The sequence below is a fragment of the Amia ocellicauda genome (assembly GCF_036373705.1).
Source record: "Amia ocellicauda isolate fAmiCal2 chromosome 11 unlocalized genomic scaffold, fAmiCal2.hap1 SUPER_11_unloc_1, whole genome shotgun sequence".
Lineage (NCBI taxonomy): Eukaryota > Metazoa > Chordata > Actinopteri > Amiiformes > Amiidae > Amia > Amia ocellicauda.
In genome coordinates this window covers 320,781-341,909 of record NW_027102659.1, presented here as the reverse complement: position 1 = coordinate 341,909, position 21,129 = coordinate 320,781, and the positions used below count along the sequence as shown (strand labels likewise).

Genomic DNA, 21,129 nt, shown 5'->3' with positions numbered 1-21,129 from the left:
TGTTTCCGCCCGGTTTCGAACCGGGGACCTTTCGCGTGTTAGGCGAACGTGATAACCGCTACACTACGGAAACTGACACCGCCACGTCTTGCTTCAAACGGTTACCGTTGAAGCCTGCTGGTAAAACGGGCTCAGGCATTTCAGGTCGGCTAGACTGTGAGATGGCGTCTGAAGTGCCGCGAAAGGATGCCATTTTCACAGACCTGTTTGGCATTGCTAAAGGGCACATCAGGACACTTCGGAAACTCTTTCAAAGGCAGGACGCCCTGCGCTCTGACAGTGCCTGCACTTAGCCCAACAAGGTGATGCTGAATGGCTTGTTCAAACGGCTGGTGGTCTTCCGTCACCACCAGACTATCAGAGCTATACTGCGCCTTCAACTACATAAGAGTAGATAGTAGGGTTTTTTGGGCGCGGCCTATTTTGTTATGACGTATGCCCTAAGCTTATTAATATTCCTACGTCATAATTGGGGGGCGTGATTTTAGGTAGAGTTATTTCCTTAATTATTCCTACGTCATATCCGTCAGAAAGTGTACACCCATAAAACCCTGAACATCAAGGCCACCCATAAATACCCCCACCCCTCTGAAGGCAACGCCCCGAAACTCTCCTCTCTATTTAAGAACCCGCGCTGCTTTTAGGCAATACCTCTTTAATTCTCAGCATCAGAAACATCCCGCTTCTTCAACATGTCCAGCGACATCAACATGAAACCCCGCAAGAAACAATCCCGGGCAAGGGTTCCTGTACTCACCAATTTGAAGATTGAACGCTCCTGGGTGTTGTTCTGGGGGGCTCGACGGGGTTACCGCTTTAAAAGGGAACCCAGCTATGTTGGAGTGGAGCTTTTTGCTTTGGGAGAGAAGGAGGGTACGTTGGAACCTTTTGAGACGGTAATTGAATACTCTTATGAGGACTGGTTGAAGGTGATGGCCTGGAGAGATCTGGGGCTTGTGGATAAGACTCTAGAAGGCTTGCAAGAGGGTCCAAGAGAATGCGAAATGGAGTCTCCGACTCAGGGTTTTGAAAGGTGTGAATGGGAAAGCTTGCAGAACTACGGTAGAGTGGTGAAGAGTCTATCTCTAACTACAGATCGTAAGGTTTTGTTTAGCAGTACCCTGATTACAAACCCTATTGAAGGGGGTGTGGAGGATCCAGAAAAACAGGTTACTGAAATTATGTTTGACGCCGTGGACTGGCCGTTCTTGAAAGAGGTCATAAACTGTATAAATGATGGTTTTGACATCTTGACCAAATGTTCGCAACTGGATTTGGTTAGAAGGAGAATATGCTGGATTATGGATTATATATCCCCCTTGAATGACGACGACGATGATAAAACAGACGACGTGTGGGGTTTTGGAGGGGGGTCTGACGGCTCAGGGGCTACTCTCTTCTAAGAGGGCGGTGTGTCGTGACGTAGTGAAGAGATAGGATAAAAGGCGCAACAATTCAATCATGGTTTAAAATTAAAGAGAATGTCTTACCTGAAAGCTGCGGACGTCGACAGGCTCTACAGGCCTCTTCAAACCCGGGATCACCCCTGGTTCTATTCCCCAGATTTTGTATACACTCTGGAACCCTTTGACTGCGGTTACTCTCCAAGACCTCAGACCCTGGACTGCTTCTGCAACTGGTTCTGTCATCAACACTCTGCAGCTAACCTGAGAGCGCTATTACACCATGTGCTTGACAGAAAAGTAGCCAACGCGAGCCTTTTCTCTACAGATTTAACCATCGATGAGGATCAACTTTCAAACCTGGAAAAGTTAATGGCTGCTGTAACAAAGACCGGGGGGTACGAACACTGGGATGAAGCGCTCAAAGGGGGCAAAGAATGATATTAGGCCATTTCATCAACATCTGTATGACCTTTTACTTAGCATGTTTAATACACCTCTGTTTACTTTTAAAATAGGTCATATTGTTGTTTTATTTACATATGTAACTGAGGTGTGTGCCTACAAGATAAAGAAACAGGTATATTTGTTGATATAGATCAAGTAACCAATCATCTGATTTCTTTTTGTCTGGACCGTAGAAAAAATTGTTGTGTATGTTATACTTTTCTCAAATGTCTAAAAAGGGGTATCTGCTCTCCTGAAGTTGAATAAAAAACCTTGTATAAAAACTTTGCGCATAGTGTGGGTCTGTGTGGTTATTTGACAGAATGACTCGGCAAGCTCCCCAAATGCAGGAACTATACTACAACCCAGCCAAGATTGGGGGTTTGGCGGGTAAGAAGGGTTTTCAAAGAGGACTCGCTGAGGCCGGAGTGAAGGTTAATGTTGTGGTTGTTTCAGAATGGTTACGGGAACAAGACGCCTATACCTTTCATAAACCTCTCAGGATTAAGTTTAAAAGAAACCGCGTATATGCAACTGACATAGACTCACAATGGCAAATGGATCTAGTCGATATGTCAAATTTATCAAAACATAACAATGGTCACAAATTGATGTTGATGTGTATCGATGTGTAATCAAAATATGCCTGGGCTCGAATTCTACATAATAAAACAGGTTGGGCGGTGACAAGGGCCTTTGAGGATATATTGTCCCAGGGTCGATGTCCTAAAAAACTGCAGACTGATTAAGGAAAAGAGTTTCTCAACAGAGAATTTCAGAATCTACTGAAGAGACACAAAATACATCATTTCACCACCGGTAATGAGCTTAAGGCATCGGTAGTGGAGAGGTTTAACCGCACCATAAAGACCAAAATGTGGAGATATTTTACAGCGGTCAACACGTTCAAGTATTTTGATAAAGTTCAGGATTTTATCGATACTTACAACCAAGGGTATCACACCAGTATTAAAATGAAGCCTATAGATGTGGATCAAAGTAATTCTTTTAAGGTCTATAAAAAATTATACGGACCATTTATTAAGAAGGGAAAAACTACTTATAAGTTCAACATCTGTGATGTGGTTCGCGTTTCAAAGCTAAGGAGTACTTTTACAGTTACCAAACAGTTGGCTAGAGACCCCCCCGTGTACCGGTTAAAAGACTATGACGGGGAGAATATAGAAGGAACGTTTTACGAAGCCGAGTTACAAAAAATTATTGTGGGTAAAGACAGTGTATACAGAGTTGAAAAGATATTAGCTGAAAAAACCCAGAACCGGAAAAAATATGTGTTGATGAAATGGCTTGGATGGCCTGAAAAGTTCAATAGTTGGGTCCCGGAACAACAGGTTTGCGATATTCAATCCTTATAACAACATGCCCGCGGGTGTGTTGGGGGCATTACTTTCGATACTCAAGATCGAATCAGGAGGCTTCTACATGACTCTACCCAGTAACGCCTCTCTCGATATATACCCTAAAAATGAAATATTTGGAATTTGGAAAATCTATAGATCTAAGGGGGTCGTGGGAAGTGGGGTTGGCGGAAATACAGTATCCTTACACTTGGGCTGTTTTACAAGATAAGGATGCCACTTTCGCCATTTTTGATGATGTAAAAAAGAGTCAATGGACATTCACGATACAAGGAGGTTATTATGACAATGTGGATAAAATATTAGATGAGATGCATAAACAGTTCTCAGAAGGCACCCCCAACATCAAGCTATATTACAACCCTATTAAAAACAGAGTGTACAAGGTGTCAAAACCAGGTATTAGCATTCAAACCAGCGGCCAACTGGGGCGTATATTAGGGTTCTATTCGGACACAGAGAGCAGGTTCTCAGAAGTGGTGTGGCGGCTTTTACACTCTTTATGTGTATACGGATATCATAACCCACCAGAGGGTCTGGGATAGTTATGTCCCCCTTTTGAGAAATGTACTTATTAAAGGTAAAAGCAATGACATGGTCACAATTACTTATGACAAACCACACTACGTACCAGTCTCAATGACCCACTGTGACAACATCACGATCGAAGTAAAATCGGATCAGAATATCAACGTACACTTCCGCTTCGGTAAAGTTAATGTCAAACTACATTTTCGACCCCTGAAACAGTGTGTACATTATTAAAATGGCTACCTCGAGGGGTTATGTAGATCCTAGCGCCTATGTGGATTATTACAAGATGCAAGATGGAACGGCTTGCCCGGTTTTGTAGGAGCCCCCACAATGTATGGCGCCGGTCTAGGAGGACTCTTTCATGGTCTCTTTAGAATGGCCGTACCCCTGCTTAAGAGAGGCTTTGCTATAGCCAGACCCCACTTGAAATCAGCGGCTAAAAATATTGTTAGTGACGTGTTCACCAATGTTATGAACCGGGCAGCTAGCCATGAGCATCAGGAGGGTTCGGGTCTCATGGTAATGGCGAGGAGGGGGGGTAAAAGAAGAAACAGCATGTGTCCACCAGGGCGACGAAGATCCGTGGCTAACAAAAAACGAAGAATCTCTCATTCTCCAACATATCGTGGAAACACTCGGAGAAGGAAGCAGCACAAGAAAAAACCTGCAAAAAGAAAGTCTCAAAGAAAGAAAAATAGAGCCTCAGGATACATCTTTTAAACATGTCTTTTGTCAACAGTCTATCGGAAGAATGCGTCAAATCAGAACTGGATCTGTTTACAGTTCCATACACTCAAACGAGTATAGATAAGATCATATATGTAGAGATTCCCCCTCTTTCTGCAATTTCAGACACGGCCCCTCTGGAGTTTTTTATAGCTGGCAATGGCGAGGATTATATTGATTTGAATAACACATTTATTTTAATGAACTGTAAAGTGACTGATTAGGATGGCGATGCAATCGAGAATACGGCCATCGCTGGGGTCATCAATTACCCGGTGGCCACCATGTTTTCACAGGTGGATGTGACCCTGGGAGATCGGCTCATTAGTCAAAGCAGCAATACTTACCCCTATAGAGCCATGATGGAGTGTAAACTTAATTATAGTGAGGAGACCCTAAGCAAACAGTTCAGCCCCGGCCTTTTCTTCAAAGACATCTCGGAAGCTATGGACGACAAGGATCCAGAGGGACTCAATAAGGGTTTGCAAAAAAGAACGGCCTCTTCAACAGAAGGGAGGACCTTTGAGCTAATGGGGCATATCCATGCAGACATATTTTTCCAAGAAAAACTCATGCTCAACGGGGTAGACATTAAAATTAAAATGATCCGTAGTAAAAATGCTTTTTGTCTGATGACCCCTGATACGGAAAAATATAAACTGACCATATTATCGGCCTCGCTGTTTGTGAAAAAAGTGTCCGTCTCCCCGGCGGTTAAACTAGGACACGCGCAGGCGTTAATGACGGCAAACGCCGAGTACCCGATCGAAAGAGTCTATATGAAAGTCCACAGTATCCCCGCAGGGACACGGGTGATGAACCAGGAAAATCTGTTTCTAGGACAGCTCCCAAAACAGGTTATTATAGGTCTCGTGGATAATGATGCATTTACCGGGGTTTACAACAAGAACCCCTTTAACTTTAAACATAACGCGGAATTTATAGTGTTGTACGTCGATGGTGTGCAGGTTCCATCCAGACCTTTTCAACCTGACTTTGAAATCGGCAATGCGGTTCGTGAATATGACAGTCTAGTACTGGCTACGGGTCGCCATCTCAAGGATCAAACTCTGCTGATCGATCGCCGGGAATACTGCAGCGGTTACACCCTGTACGGTTTCAACCTGACCCCTGACGAAGAGTGTGGACAACATTTTTCACTGATGAAGACGGGCAATATGCGTTTGGAGATGCGTTTCAAGCAGCCTCTACCACGCACTGTAAATATGGTCGTGTATGCTGTGTTTGACAACATTATTGAGGTGAATCGGAGGAGAAACGTTCTGTATGATTATTATTAAAATGAACACCAGAGAGCTCAACCACAACATGAATGCCCTTGCCGGCTCACGGAAACTGTTTCAAGGAGTCTACGCCTGCGATCAGCTGCCTAAATTTAAGATCAAGAATTTACCTGCAATGTACATAATCAACACACACCCTAAAAATATGCCCGGAGAACATTGGCTGGCTATTTATCTAAGGGAGGACCACCGTGGAGAATTTTTTGATTCCTATGCAAACCCCCCGGATTTCAGACCTTTCCCTCGGAAGATCAATAACTTTCTGCTCAACAACTGTCAAGAAACCATTTACAGCGGTCGTCAAGTACAAAGTCTGCAGACCTTCACTTGTGGTCAACACTGTGTGTTTTTCTTATATCATAGATCTAAAGGAAGGTCATACCCCGATATTATGGCCTTGTACAGTGAGGATTTAGGCCAAAATGATAAAAAAGTGGCAGAGATTGTCAGGACACTGTGGACCCCCCCTTATAACACAATGACTTACGACCCTAGCCAGCCATGTATACAGATGGGGTGTTCTTGTGAGGATTTTAAAAGATGTCATGCGTGTTAAGGTGAAAAAATAATGAAAACAGCCTTTGAATCATTAGTTTTGTTTTTATTCAACACAATTCTTATACAAAGCAGGGTTTATGGTATAAATAAATGAACAACATTTGAAAAAAAAAAAAATTGTTTGTCGGGTCATTATTTACAGGGGAGACAAATAAAAACATGAGATTAATAAGCTTCCCAACGATGGATAGATCCTGAGGATGGTCGCTCAGCACGGTCAGAGTAATGAGATATCGGAGTCAGATCAGGCTCCACCTCTTTACACAGACGGATTTTTTGTCGCGTTTCCTGGTTAGGAACTGTTGATTGGGGCATGTTCAGACAGGCCATCGCCTGTAGGAAAGCATTCCAGCCTACAGGTCGGCGACTATCGGGTACCTTATTAGTGTTAGTGACACTCTTCAACAAATCAAACATGTGTGAACCTTTGATCAGTTGTCCTTTAAAAACAAATTCACCCTGTTCATTCCAAGCCGTTACCCGCGGTTTCTGAACCATTTTGTGCAGGATATATTCTGCATGTCTTTTGCTTCTGGCCGGCATGTTTCTCAAAACATCCGTTACAACATCTCCCTCTGAACTCTCAACAGGTTCGGTCACCGCAACATCTTTATCAACCGTACCCCCCGCATCAGCCCCAGAACCATTTTCTTGAGAGGCCATGGTTAAAGTTAAAATGTTTTGATCTTTTTCACCCTGTCTAACCAGACGGAGGTAGCGCTGTAACGTGTTGGTATACAACTGAGCTTTGGAATACTGATTTAAATCGGCCCTGGCCTGTATAGCTTTCATTTCAGAGTCCAGGTTGTTTTCGGCCGTTTGTCTAATGGGCTCTGGCCCGACAACATTTTTTCTCAGTTTCTCAAGCTGCTCCTGAGGGATCAAAAACATTTTCTGAGCATATTCCATTATTAACCCACTCTGGAAGCTAGAAGACTGGTTAGGAAAGGCACGGCTATGCTCAACAGCGGTCCTATAAAACCCCCGGTTTGATTAATCTTCTTTCTTTTTCTTTTAATAGAATACTTCTTATTAGCGATGATCTTGATAACCGCTTTTTGTTTTTTGAGTTTAGAATGTTGAGAAGTGGTTAGGGGTATATTACCGCGTAAGATGTTAAAAGCTATTTCACACAGGGTCTCGATCAAATCCGAGGGGGCCCCTGCCAGCACAGCTTTCCTATGGCGCGGGCTCCCCTCAAATAACATTTGCAAAAGTGGCAGATTTCTTTTAATCCGAACAGACATTCTTATGTATTTCCTTTACTTTAGCACATACACTGCCGGCCAATCGGGCGGGCACAAACCTGTTCTGAGGCGAAAGTCTTCTGGGGTTTGTGCTTTTAAGTCCGCAATCAAGTCCCCATAGGGTTTTTTGGTGGCATCCTCAAATGCCTCCAAAAAGAACTTGGTCTGGTTAGGGTACATTTGACGAGCCAAGACGGTGACCTGTAGTTTATCTCTGGGGTTTTTAAAAATAATTATATAATTGGCATATAAATTAATAGTGCGGCTTTTTTTACCTTGAAAAAATAGATTTTGAACTAAATAAATAATACTTAAATTCCTATGATGAGTGTACTTTGTGAAAGCTTTTTCCACTTCACTGTTGTCACCGGCCTGCTCCATCAGGTCATCAAGGATCACTAGATTAGTTTGACCGGGCGGGAACAAGTCATCGTCACACAACGAGGCGGGGAGACCTTGCACAAATTTCAGATTATTTTTTTTCGAAGCCAAATCATCGTAGAGAGGTTGCCAGCAAGAGTAACACCACACTATGTTGTCAAGAGCTTGGGACACGGTTGTGTCCACATCTTCTATGATGTTCTTTATAAGATAGCTCTTCCCCGAATTGGAGGGACAGGCTATAATACAGGAGAAAGGGTGTTGAAGTCTGTTATCAAAACCACCGCTAATATCCATAAGGCAGAGTGGTATAATCAGTCTTCAACACTCTTTTATTGTACACCACCCTGAACCGTTTGTTTAGTGATCTATCTTCCAACGTGTACCCCTTTTTATTTCGATAGATCTGATTTCCGGCTGTAATAATCTCACGAGGAGGCGCGTCTTTCTTGTTACAAAACTTTCTACCAGGGTCGTCAGAGACTTGATGTTAATGAGCTTGTTGTTACAATGGTTCAGAGTGAAACCCTTAACTTTCATACAGGTCTTACCCGCAGCCGTTCTGTAGGCAAAAGTCTTAGGACCCCCTGAAACAAACTCCTGAGGATCTAGTTCGCTCGTTAACTCCCCAAGGTAGTCCCCGAGGGGAGGGACCCAATCCCCTGGCCTGGTGACAAAGATTACAGAGTCAGTATCATGATAGAGCGTGCGTTCCTGCAACTGATCCATTAAGTTGTACAGTTCAAGCCGGGCGTAAGCCGTGGTAAAAACCGCTATGAAAACATTAACGTTCCCCTGTTTGGTGGGGAAATCTTTAGGGGCCCTCCACTGGACCTGTGCCACGTGGTCATTTAAGAATTGAAAGTGTGATACTGCATGTTGTTTGGAAAACATAAATTCTATAAACTGTTCAGGGGTTTTAATCAAGGTTGTGTTTAGACGGTAATTTCTTTCCCCAAACTTACCCCACAGACTGTTTAAAATCAGTTTGGACATTTGTCTCTTGGCGGGGTTTACAGTTATGTTCCCCGGCTCTAGACGGATCCCTTCCTTTTCAAAATATTGCTGAATGTATCGCTCTTTGGCCGCGGAGTCAACACACCATGAGGGATAGCCCGATGCCTCCTGTTTCCCTTTCAGATGGGTCATAATGTAATCAGCAAAAAGAGTATCAGATTTTTCAGAAAAATGCCAAACCTCAAACACCTTACCGACTCTGTAACCTTTCTCCACCGCCTTGTCAAGCTCAATGCTACACCAGACACCCGTCATCTTCATCACTGTGCAGACAAGAGGTAGTTTGATTTTCAGTTTCCACACACGTTCTACACAGAGGGAACATCAATTTTCCCGAACACCTGTAAGGCAACACGGGTAAGAACAGCTCGCGAGGAGGGTACATGGTGACTTTGATCAATCCAAAGTAATGTCCGATTTCGAGAAAGTCACGATAAACAATGGTTGGACGCCCCACCGGGTACATTTTGGTCTTGTTGACATAAGGGTACAGACTGGTGAAATCATAGTAATCTACTCTCTCACCCTCCTTTACCTCATAATGTAAACAGAGGGCATTGGTACGACCCCCAAATAACGCATCCCGGGGCTCTAGACATTCAGGAAAGTCCAAGGTTTCCATAAACCGTTGTACCCCCGCATCCTGTTGCTTCAGGGTCGTCCACTCGTGTTCCCAAATCACCAGCACGTTCAAACCATAGGTGTTTTTTAAAGTTTCAATTCGTTCCTGGAAATCATAGTAGATATCACCGCAGAGTTTTTGTGTTTCGGGGTTAAAGGTGTTTGGGTCGAAGCACTGAGGACAGCCATGGTAAATACAACCAGCAAACTCATAAGCGGTACGCCGCCCGAACACGTCGCTAAAACCGTCTAAGTAGTAAGGCCCCATTTTGACTTCCCCTTGATTTAAAGCATGTCTGATGAATATGTTATCCCGGGCACTCAGGTATTCCAGCCACTGTATGGAGACAGTCGAAAAGTTCTTTTGTCTAGCACGATAGTTGTCAGAAGTGGTGACCGCTATAGTGTTTTTCTGCAAGAAATTGGACCGATACATTTTCATGCAGAGAGACACTATGGTCACACTTTGCAAAGGGTCGAGACCCGATGTGTTGATAACCTCGGCGCAGAAACGCACACAGGCTTCATTAAGGATCACCACATCATTTTAACAATAAGCGGCCATCTCTTCTCGGAAATCAAAAACACCTCACTTAACCGTATTGTACCATTTAAAGAATTCCTCCCTCTCATGAGACATCATAGTATCAACCCCATAATAAGAGGCGGGCGGGTAGGACCCTCGATAATTTTGAGTGTCCTTAGTATTAAAAAAATGGCAGAACCAACCTTTCTTCTGAGCCTCAAAACCCAGAGCCTTAGGCAAAGCGCTCAATTTCATGGGGAGGAAATTTAACGAGTCTATGTAACGTTAGTTGAAAGCTTCGTCGGTGAAACACATGATCTTGCTACCCTGAGCTACTTTTTTTGGGGTCACCCCATTTTCCACCAGATACTTCATCAAAATGTAAGAATCATAACCCTTAGCATTGTGGGCAATAAATGTGTAATTGAGGTATTTTGGACCGCGATACCGCGTAAAGAAATCCCTGACACAACTCTCACCGCTAGCTGACCACTCACGATCCAACATGTCAATACAGTGTATATAATTAGCAACGTGGACCCCGTTTTCTTGCCGGCATTCAAAAGCAAAAAAGACATACCGGTTGTGCGGCGGCTCCTTTTTAACCGGCTGAATAAAGCACTGGTGTTCGGACCCCGGGGTTAAATCAGCATTACAGATCCTGCATCTCGGCTCCAGACATTTGTGTGGTTTAACCTCATGAAAACGGTACTGGAGGCAACACTGCGGGCAATATTTAGTTTGATCACAATAACTCAGTTTTTTAACCCCCTCAGCAGCGGCCCTCTGTACCTTATGCTCGGAAAAACAGAACGCTGAGAGACAAATCCTTAAGCAATCTTTACATCGGATGGTAGGGGCCAAACCCTTATGACATTGCGGATTGAAACAGACGTTACAGTAACCGTCACAGCGGTGCTTAAGCTTATCATTGAAGGCCTTATAACACCAATGACAAACATACGAACAACCCAAAAAAGCCGTCAAACTCTTTATTCCAAATTAATGTCTATCACCTAGGAAGAGAAACAGTGTCTGTGTATGGGTTTCAGGATGTGTCTGAAATTTAACAAATACTTCCTTTACCTCACAACGGTACCACACAACAATTTTTAAAGACAACAACTCCTCAAACTTGGTAATGTCTGAAAAGGCAACCATCTGTTGAGAGTTTAAGCCGGCCCTCTGATGAAGCATTAAAGCCTCTTGCAGAGCTTGGGGTTCAGGCATGTCGGGGGTGAGTAGTTTTATTAAACTGTAAGCAAAACAGAGCTTATTGTCCCCACTGGAACTCACCACTAATTGCCTGAGCTTGGTCCTAATTATGTCGTTCTTCAAGCATTTCGACAGTCTTCTAAGCGCCCCACCCTCAGGGTTACGAACCACATTCATTACCAGAGACAGACTTTCATCAGCTAAGATGGCTGCGTTACTTTGCAATAACGCTTCGATTTTAGCCAGACATCTAAATTATCTCCACTCAGCATTGCAGATAGGTTGCTAAACAAAGCATCCCCTCTGAGTTCTAACTGTACAACATCTCGAGGTCTGAACCTGTTCAAGCATTTTCTGCAAGGCCTCGTGTATGTTGACAAATATTTCTGCATAATTGTCACAATTTAAAAGTTCTGCAAAAGTAAAACGCTGAATCATTTCAAAATTGTTATAGGCCGGTCTATCTATAATCACGGGATCACTGGTACTCTTGGACACATCATCATTTTGAACAAAGCCTTCACCCCCTACATTCTCACAGAGCATGTCCTCCACAGCCTTATCAGTCTCAGAACCCTCCACATTCCGAACACCCCCACTGCTGACATCTACAAAACCCCCTTTTTGAGGAGGCTCATTTAAAGCCTGTAAAAGTCCTTCAAAGATATCCAACCGGTTAATGTCAAGACCCTCCTCTATAGTGATGGCTGCTTCTGCCGCCATCCTGTGTTCTAATTGTCTCAAATCATTTATAATAGGGGCAGAATTTGGTCGGGGTAGCTCCTCCAAAGCCTCCACCATTTCAAACAAATCGGGGTGAACTAGGGGGTGAACCTCTATAAGCGCTACCGGTGGGAGGTGGTTATTTAGATCATTGACCATCTGTAACAGGTCGGGGTTCACCGGTAAGTCTGTTAATTCACATTCTATCGGTGGTAATTGGGGGTTATTTAAATAATTTATCATTTGTAATAGTTCCAGGTTCATTGGGACATCAGAGGAGTTCACAACAGGGCCGGGGAAGTTCTCTCGGGAAGGTCTTTTTAGGGCCCTAGCTTGTTCATAATCCTTTAGTTTGTGAGTTCTTTTACCAAGTCAGGACATTTTTTAATTTATTTTTTATTTTTCCAACAACCCACAATAGTAAGGCGTTTTGTGTCTATTAAAACATTAAATACGGTACAATTCGTTAGTAAGGGTATTAATAAGGGTGTTTTGGCTCTCTATCACCAGGCATTGCCCCAGTAACACAAGTCTTTGATTTTGTAACAAAGTATGTAGCAACTCATGCCGACCTTCAGGAAGTAGCTCCGGGGGCTGGTGGCCTGGCTCAGCTTCAAAGGATGGTCGCTCCGGTAAATCTCGGTCGAAGGAGGCAGGGAGCGAGCGTATACTCATGGACGGAGACCAAGAAGGCCTTTGCGGTGACACCCTGGCCAAGCGCGGGGTACTGTTCCGCGTTTCTGTAGCCAAGAAACGGGTCTGGGGGGACGATGTTGAAACCAGGCCGTCGTTGGGTGGTGTGTCAGCCCTGACTGACGGCGACCCCTGAGGTTGTTGGATGCCTGTATTTGTTCCGCCCGACAATGCGGCGGGCTAAATCTGGGGTGTTGAATTACCCCCAGAAGGCTGTGGCCTGAGTAGATGTTGGGGGGTCTCCAAGACCACCGTGGGGGATCCTCTCGGTGATCTCACCGGGGAAGATGTTTGATCCCACTTAGACGGGGTAATTGTCCTCAATAGCTCATCCACAGAATGACTATCCCAAGAGTCTTGGGAAGAATAAAAATATACATTACATTTACATCTTTAAACGGCGACAGAAATCAAACTTAAAACAACATGTCCAGGACATTCAAAACCTTTAGCTTTTTTAGACCTTTGAAAATAGCCTTAGACATTCACTACAACGCCTTATTATTTACAGACAATATATTTATTAGGACTTGATAATAAATGTAAAACAGAGAAGCAGCTGTAAATAAACTGTTTCTTAAATGTTTCTTTAAAAACTGTAATATTGTTAATAAAACACACACACACACAACAACATTTCATTTTTAAACGAACCTTCCAAGTGTAAACGCTTCCTGATCCCGGGACTTCCTGTTTCACAAACGTTTTCACGATCTGTTTAAATATTAAATACAATGAACACCTTCAAGCCTTTTCCTACAACCACTTTAAAACAGAAGTATAATAGCGGGAGATAAGCCAAACAACTTACTAAACCCTTTCAGACGGCTTTACTTCCTAACCAGACGGTACGGCAATCGGTCATTTCTAAACACGTTCCCCAGAAACAAGCCTAGACCTGTCCGGACTTCTAAAGATCTTTCCCAGAACCCCCCGCCCTACAGGAAACGGTCACCCATCGCTTAAATATTAGCCCTCAACGGGCAAACAAAGCCCTTTTAAAAACATTAAAGTTTGAAAGATCTTACTTACCTCCACAGAATAATCGTTTCTTATGTTTTTCGGCTGGTTTAGCTTTTTGCACCGCTGTGAAGGTAAGAGACATGTTTAACCTTTAACCACACCGCTTTATAAAAAGCTTTAACCTCTTACAGGCTGCAGATATATACTCACAGCTATCAGATACCGGGGCTGACGGCCTTTCAGATTCTTGAAAGGTTACGGTTCTCGAAGGTAAAACGAAACAAGCCCTCGATGTGGAAGGCCTTTCGTTGTCTCGAACCACGTTTCTTAATACTGTTAGACAGGATAATTTTTTTAAATTAACAAAACTGGACTCAAACATCTTACAGAAACGTTATACAAACAAACAGGGGTTTAGTTCTTACCCGGTCGGCAGACAGCCTGTCTAGGGACAACCACTTCTCTTGGTCGATCCTCGGAGACATTAATCACAGGCCTTTCGATAGTTTCTGTGTAATTAAAGAGACCGGCATTAATATATATTAAAACGTTTTCATAACTCTAATGAGCCGCTTCAAAACCACACACACCCATGCATAAGAACCCATGAGCGCAAACACAAAAATCTTACCGTCGTTGTTCCAGATGATCTCCTCAGCGTTGGGAATTAACTCCTGTTGACTGGCTGAAAAATAATTTTACAGAACTTAAAACAGATGTTATAGCCTTATTTACAATACATGCACACAACACGCTCTGAGTCAATGAAAATAATCTGAAGACTTGCCTAAAAACTCGTTTAAATCGAATCGCTGATGTTGTTTCCGGACATTGTTGATCTTTAGTCTTAAATCGAAAGGTCAGTATGAGTCTGTCGAGCTGAAGACCAGACCTTCATACTTATAATGATGGCCACATGCCGGATCTGCTTGTAAGGCATTGTTCTGGTCTGGCCTTTGTGCCACCCTGTTACCAATTAACATATCAAAACCAACCAATAAAATGACACTGCATCAAATTTCAAATAGAAACCAAGATGGAGACGATCTCTCTCCTCTCTACTCTAAACTTTTATTAGAACCTTTTGGTCTCTCAAAAAAACATTTTTAAGCATCAAGACCTATAGTCAACAACCACTAAGAATATTTCAGGCCTTTATAAGCGCTAAAAAACAACCTGAGCCTAGAAAATAACTATAAAGATCAAAAAAAACTAGCGCTTTTACAGTGATTTTTTTTTTTTTTTTTATAGCGATGCTTTGTTTGGTATTAAACAAGTCACAAACTACTCAGAACAGCGTTTATCCCCGCAAAAGAGATATTTGGGTTTATTTTACAAAGCTTATAAATTATATAGGTTAAAAGTATTCTGAATGTTTTGATACCACACGCCATACCTATTGTTGTATGAGCACACCCCCGCCCCCCATGGTGTGAGTGATTTAGCCTTGAGTGTTGTGATCTATTTAGCATTGAGTGATCAGTTGTTTTCATTTTTTAAACGATTCCTTATCATCAGGGATTGAGACTACTAAAATACCTTAAAAGCATATCCTTATCTTAAGTCTAACTCTTATGAGCTTTAAGACCCTAGAATGTATTTAAGTAAAACGACTGAACACATTATGTGAGAGATAAAATATAACCACAGCTTTTTTTTTTTTTTTTTTACAAAAACAATTAACCTATACACACAAACACCCACACACACACCCTCTTTTTTAATTTAATTTTTAATTAAATTTGAGGAGAGAGACAGAGCCAGATACAGTGTGGATAACATAAGTACCCTATGCAAAACAGGCATTGTTAGGACCTGGGATCATAACAGACAACAGAACTTGTTGAATTTTATAAAATGATTGGGCGAGAGAGAGAGAAAGACAGACAGAGACAGTGTGAATATGATAAACGCACAATTCAAAACTGGCATTGTTAAGACCTGGGACCATTACAGACAACTGAACTTGTTGATCTTATAACGGTTTAGATTTACTAAACCATTAAATGTATATTTAAAAAAGACCCCCAACCACTACAGGAAGAGCCGACCCATTCACACTCTACAGTTGACCAACAAGAACAACAAGAACAACAGGTTATGGGCGGCCTTGTTGTTCAGGGTTTTATGGGTGTACACTTTCTGACGGATATGACGTAGGAATAATTAAGGAAATAACTCTACCTAAAATCACGCCCCCCAATTATGACGTAGGAATATTAATAAGCTTAGGGCATACGTCATAACAAAATAGGCCGCGCCCAAAAAACCCAACTATCTACTCATAAGAGTAACAGCAATGTCGCCGATCCTGCTACGGTCGTATTGTAACAGCAACAACATGTATCGATTTTAAAAGTGTCAGTTCCAGCGCCTCGCAAAGCTACCCTTCTGTGATCGTTTGTTCTTTAGGTCAGGCTTTCTTGACACTCCGAGGAAGAGAAAACGATGGCCGGCCGCGTTACAGGGACAGGTAACACGGCACTAGCACACGTGCACCGCGGGTTGTTTCCGCCCGGTTTCGAACCAGGGACCTTTCGCGTGTGAGGCGAACGTGATAGCCACTACACTACGGAAACCAACCTGTCCTGGCGTTTCGAATGGCTCCCATCGAAGCAGGCTGGTAAAACGCGCACAGGCGTTTCCCTTGGGCCAGCCTGTGAGATAAAGGTTTCTAATTTCACTGACCTATTTTGCAATGCTCAAGGGCACATCAGGACACTTTGGAAACTCTTTCAAAGGCAGGACGCCCTGCGCTCTGACAGTGCCTGCACTTAGCCCAACAAGGTGATGCTGAATGGCTTGTTCAAACGGCTGGTGGTCTTCCTTCACCAGCAGACTATCAGAGCTATACTGCGCCTTCAACTACATAAGAGTAACAGCAATGTCGCCGATCCTGCTACGGTCGTATTGTAACAGCAACAACATGTATCGATTTTAAAAGTGTCAGTTCCAGCGCCTCGCAAAGCTACCCTTCTTCGATCATTAGTTCTCAAGGTCAGGATTTCTTGCCACTCCGAGGAAGAGAAAACGACGGCCGGCCTTGGGGCAGAGAGATGAGGACGGGTAACACGGCACTGGCATACGTGCACCGCGGGTTGTTTCCACCCAGTTTCGAACCGGGGACCTGTCGCGTGTGAGGCGAACGTGATAGCCACTACACTACGGAAACCGACCCGTCCTGGCGTTTCGAATGGCTCCCATCGATGCAGGCTGGTAAAACGCGCACAGGCGTTTCCCTTGGGCCAGCCTGTGAGATAAAGGTTTCTATTTTCACTGACCTATTTTGCATTGCTCAAGGGCAAGAGGATCCAGAAAAACAGGTTACTGAAATGATGTTTGACGCCGTGGACTGGCCGTTCTTGAAAGAGGTCATAAACTGTATAAATGATGGTTTTGACATCTTGACCAAATGTTCGCAACTGGATTTGGTTAGAAGGAGAATATGCTGGATTATGGATTATATATCCCCCTTGAATGACGACGACGATGATAAAACAGACGACGTGTGGGGTTTTGGAGGGGGGTCTGACGGCTCAGGGGCTACTCTCTTCTAAGAGGGCGGTGTGTCATGACGTAGTGAAGAGATAGGATAAAAGGCGCAACAATTCATTCATGGTTTAAAATTAAAGAGAATGTCTTACCCGAAAGCTGCGGACGTCGACAGGCTCTACAGGCCTCTTCAAACCCGGGATCACCCCTGGTTCTATTCCCCAGATTTTGTATACACTCTGGAACCCTTTGACTGCGGTTACTCTCCAAGACCTCAGACCCCGGTCCCTCAGGACGAAACAACATGCGGTGCGATGGATGTCCAAATGAGTCTCGGGGATCCCCAGCCTCTGGAGCTCATGGAGGGCCTCGATTTTGCCGAACTGTCTACCGTCTGTGCGTCTCAGGAGGGGGTCAGTCCAATGGATGTAGAAACACCCCACAAACCACCAGGCGAACCAATGAGCATCGGACAGTCCCGGGGGCGTGATGAAGACGAAGGATTTATGCCCGGGGTATGTGACCAAGTAAGCAGAGTGGTTAAAAGCACCCTGGTGTATATTCTGAGTGCTCTCATCGACCGAGCTCTGAAAGAAGTCTGTCGGGGGTGTGAAGTGAATCACCCCAGTCAGTTGAGACACAGTTGTTTGTTTGAACCAGACCGTTACTATTTCCTGTTCTATTTCAACGTGTTTTACAGAAGACTGAACAAACCGTGGCTGAAACCGGCACTAATCAAGGCGCTGTCTTACTCCCACATACATGTCACTGCGGGACAAGTCCAGAAAATCATAGATGAGATTTTGCTGGAGCTGAAAAAGGAGCCGTTTATAATAGAGAAACTTGGGCAGCTGCTCAATGACCTGGATGAGCCGAGTAGAAAAACCGCTGGCAAGCTAAAAGCTTATTTCTTCCGTAAAGAAGTTAAAGCTGGGGACAGCGACGAAGAATTCGACATCTACGCCACTGATTCAGACTCTGACCTGAACTAAGGGACTTTGAACATGGGGAATGTTCTGGACTGCTTCTGCAACTGGTTCTGTCATCAACACTCTGCAGCTAACCTGAGAGCGCTATTACACCATGTGCTTGACAGAAAAGTAGCCAACTCGAGCCTTTTCTCTACAGATTTAACCATCGATGAGGATCAACTTTCAAACCTGGAAAAGTTAATGGCTGCTGTAACAAAGATCGGGGGGTACGAACACTGGGATGAAGCGCTCAAGGGGGCCAAGAATGATATTAGGCCATTTCATCAACATCTGTATGACCTTTTACTGAGCATGTTTAATACACCTCTGTTTAATTTTAAAATAGGTCATATTGTTGTTTATTTACATATGTAACTGAGGTGTGTGCCTACAAGATAAAGAAACAGGTATATTTGTTGATATAGATCAAGTAACCAATCATCTGATTTCTTTTTGTCTGGACCGTAGAAAAAATTGTTGTGTATGTTATACTTTTCTCAAATGTCTAAAAAGGGGTATCTGCTCTCCTGAAGTTGAATAAAAAACCTTGTAAAAAACTTTGCGCATAGTGTGGGTCTGTGTGGTTATTTGACAGAATGACTCGGCAAGCTCCCCAAATGCAGGAACTATACTACAACCCAGCCAAGATTGGGGGTTTGGCGGGTAAGAAGGGTTTTCAAAGAGGACTCGCTGAGGCCGGAGTGAAGGTTAATGATGTGGTTGTTTCAGAATGGTTACGGGAACAAGACGCCTATACCTTACATAAACCTCTCAGGATTAACTTTAAAAGAAACCGCGTATATGCAACTGACATAGACTCACAATGGCAAATGGATCTAGTCGATATGTCAAATTTATCAAAACATAAAAATGGTCACAAATTGATGTTGATGTGTATCGATGTTTAATCAAAATATGCCTGGGCTCGAATTCTACATAATAAAACAGGTTGAGCGGTGACGAGGGTCTTTGAGGATATATTGTCCCAGGGTCGATGTCCTAAAAAACTGCAGACTGATTAAGGAAAAGAGTTTCTCAACAGAGAATTTCAGAATCTACTGAAGAGACACAAAATACATCATTTCACCACCGGAAATGAGCTTAAAGCATCGGTAGTGGAGAGGTTTAACCGCACCATAAAGACCAAAATGTGGAGATATTTTACAGCGGTCAACACGTTCAAGTATTTTGATAAAGTTCAGGATTTTATTGATGCTTACAACCAAGGGTATCACACCAGTATTAAAATGAAGTCTATAGATGTTGATCAAAGTAATTCTTTTCAGGTCTATACAAAATTATACGGACCATTTATTAAGAAGGGAAAAACTACTTATAAGTTCAACATCGGTGATGTGGTTCGCGTTTCAAAGCTAAGGAGTACTTTTGCCAAAGGTTATGAACAAACATTTTCTGACGAATATTTTACAGTTACCGAACAGTTGGCTAGAGCCCCCCCCGTGTACCGGTTAAAAGACTATGACGGGGAGGATATAGAAGGAACGTTTTACGAAGCCGAGTTACAAAAAATGATTGTGGGTAAAGACAGTGTATACAGAGTTGAAAAGATATTAGCTGAAAAAACCCAGAACCGGAAAAAATATGTGTTGGTGAAATGGCTTGGATGGCCTGAAAAGTTCAATAGTTGGGTCCCGGAACAACAGGTTTGCGATATTCAATCCTTATAACAACATGCCCGCGGGTGTGTTGGGGGCATTACTCTCGATACTCAAGATGGAATCATGAGGCTTCTACGTGACTCTACCCAGTAACGCCTCTCTCGATATATACCCTAAAAATGAAATATCCAGTTACACGGTACAATTTGGAAAATCTATAGATCTAAGAGGGTCGTGGGAAGTGGGGTTGGCGGAAATACAGTATCCTTACACTTGGGCTGTTTTACAAGATAAGGATGCCACCTTCGCCATTTTTGATGATGTTAAAAAGAGTCAATGGACATTCACGATACAAGGAGGTTATTATGACAATGTGGATAAAATATTAGATGAGATGCATAAACAGTTCTCAGAAGGCACCCCCAACATCAAGCTATATTACAACCCTATTAAAAACAGAGTGTACAAGGTGTCAAAACCAGGTATTAGCATTCAAACCAGCGGCCAACTGGGGCGTATATTAGGGTTCTATTCTGACACAGAGAGCAGGTTCTCAGAAGTGGTGGGGCGGCTTTTACACTCTTTATGTGTATACGGATATCATAACCCACCAGAGGGTCGGGGATAGTTATGTCCCCCTTTTGAGAAATGTACTTATTAAAGGTAAAAGCAATGACATGGTCACAATTACTTATGACAAGCCACACTACGTACCAGTCTCAAAGACCCACTTTGACAACATCACGATCGAAGTCAAATCGGATCAGAATATCAACGTACCCTTCCGCTTCGGTAAAGTTAAGTTGTCAAACTACATTTTCGACCCCTGAAACAGTGTGTACATTATTAAAATGGCTACCTCGAGGGGTTATGTAGATCCTAGCGCCAATGTGGATTATTACAAGATGCAAGATGGAACGGCTTGCCCGGTTTTGTAGGAGCCCCCACAATGTATGGCGCCGGTCTAGGAGGACTCTTTCGTGGTCTCTTTAGAATGGCCGTACCCCTGCTTAAGAGAGGCTTTGCTATAGCCAGACCCCACTTGAAATCAGCGGCTAAAAATATTGTTAGTGACGTGTTCACCAATGTTATGAACCGGGCAGCTAGCCATGAGCATCAGGAGGGTTCGGGTCTCATGGTAATGGCGAGGAGGGGGGGTAAAAGAAGAAACAGCATGTGTCCACCAGGGCGACGATGATCCGTGGCTAACAGAAAACGAAGAATCTCTCATTCTCCAACATATCGTGGAAACACTCGGAGAAGGAAGCAGCACAAGAAAAAACCTGCAAAAAGAAAGTCTCAAAGAAAGA

The 21,129-nt window shown here is 43.3% G+C and overlaps 2 non-coding genes across 2 annotated transcripts; both read right to left on the bottom strand.

The window, feature by feature from the left end:
* Nucleotides 1-73, bottom strand: trnav-aac (transfer RNA valine (anticodon AAC)). The gene has a single exon. It is a non-coding gene; the product is annotated as a tRNA-Val (tRNA).
* Nucleotides 74-16,243: 16,170 nt separating this feature from the next.
* trnav-cac (transfer RNA valine (anticodon CAC)) lies at nt 16,244-16,316 on the bottom strand. Its single transcript has one exon. It is a non-coding gene; the product is annotated as a tRNA-Val (tRNA).
* Nucleotides 16,317-21,129: the final 4,813 nt, after the last annotated feature.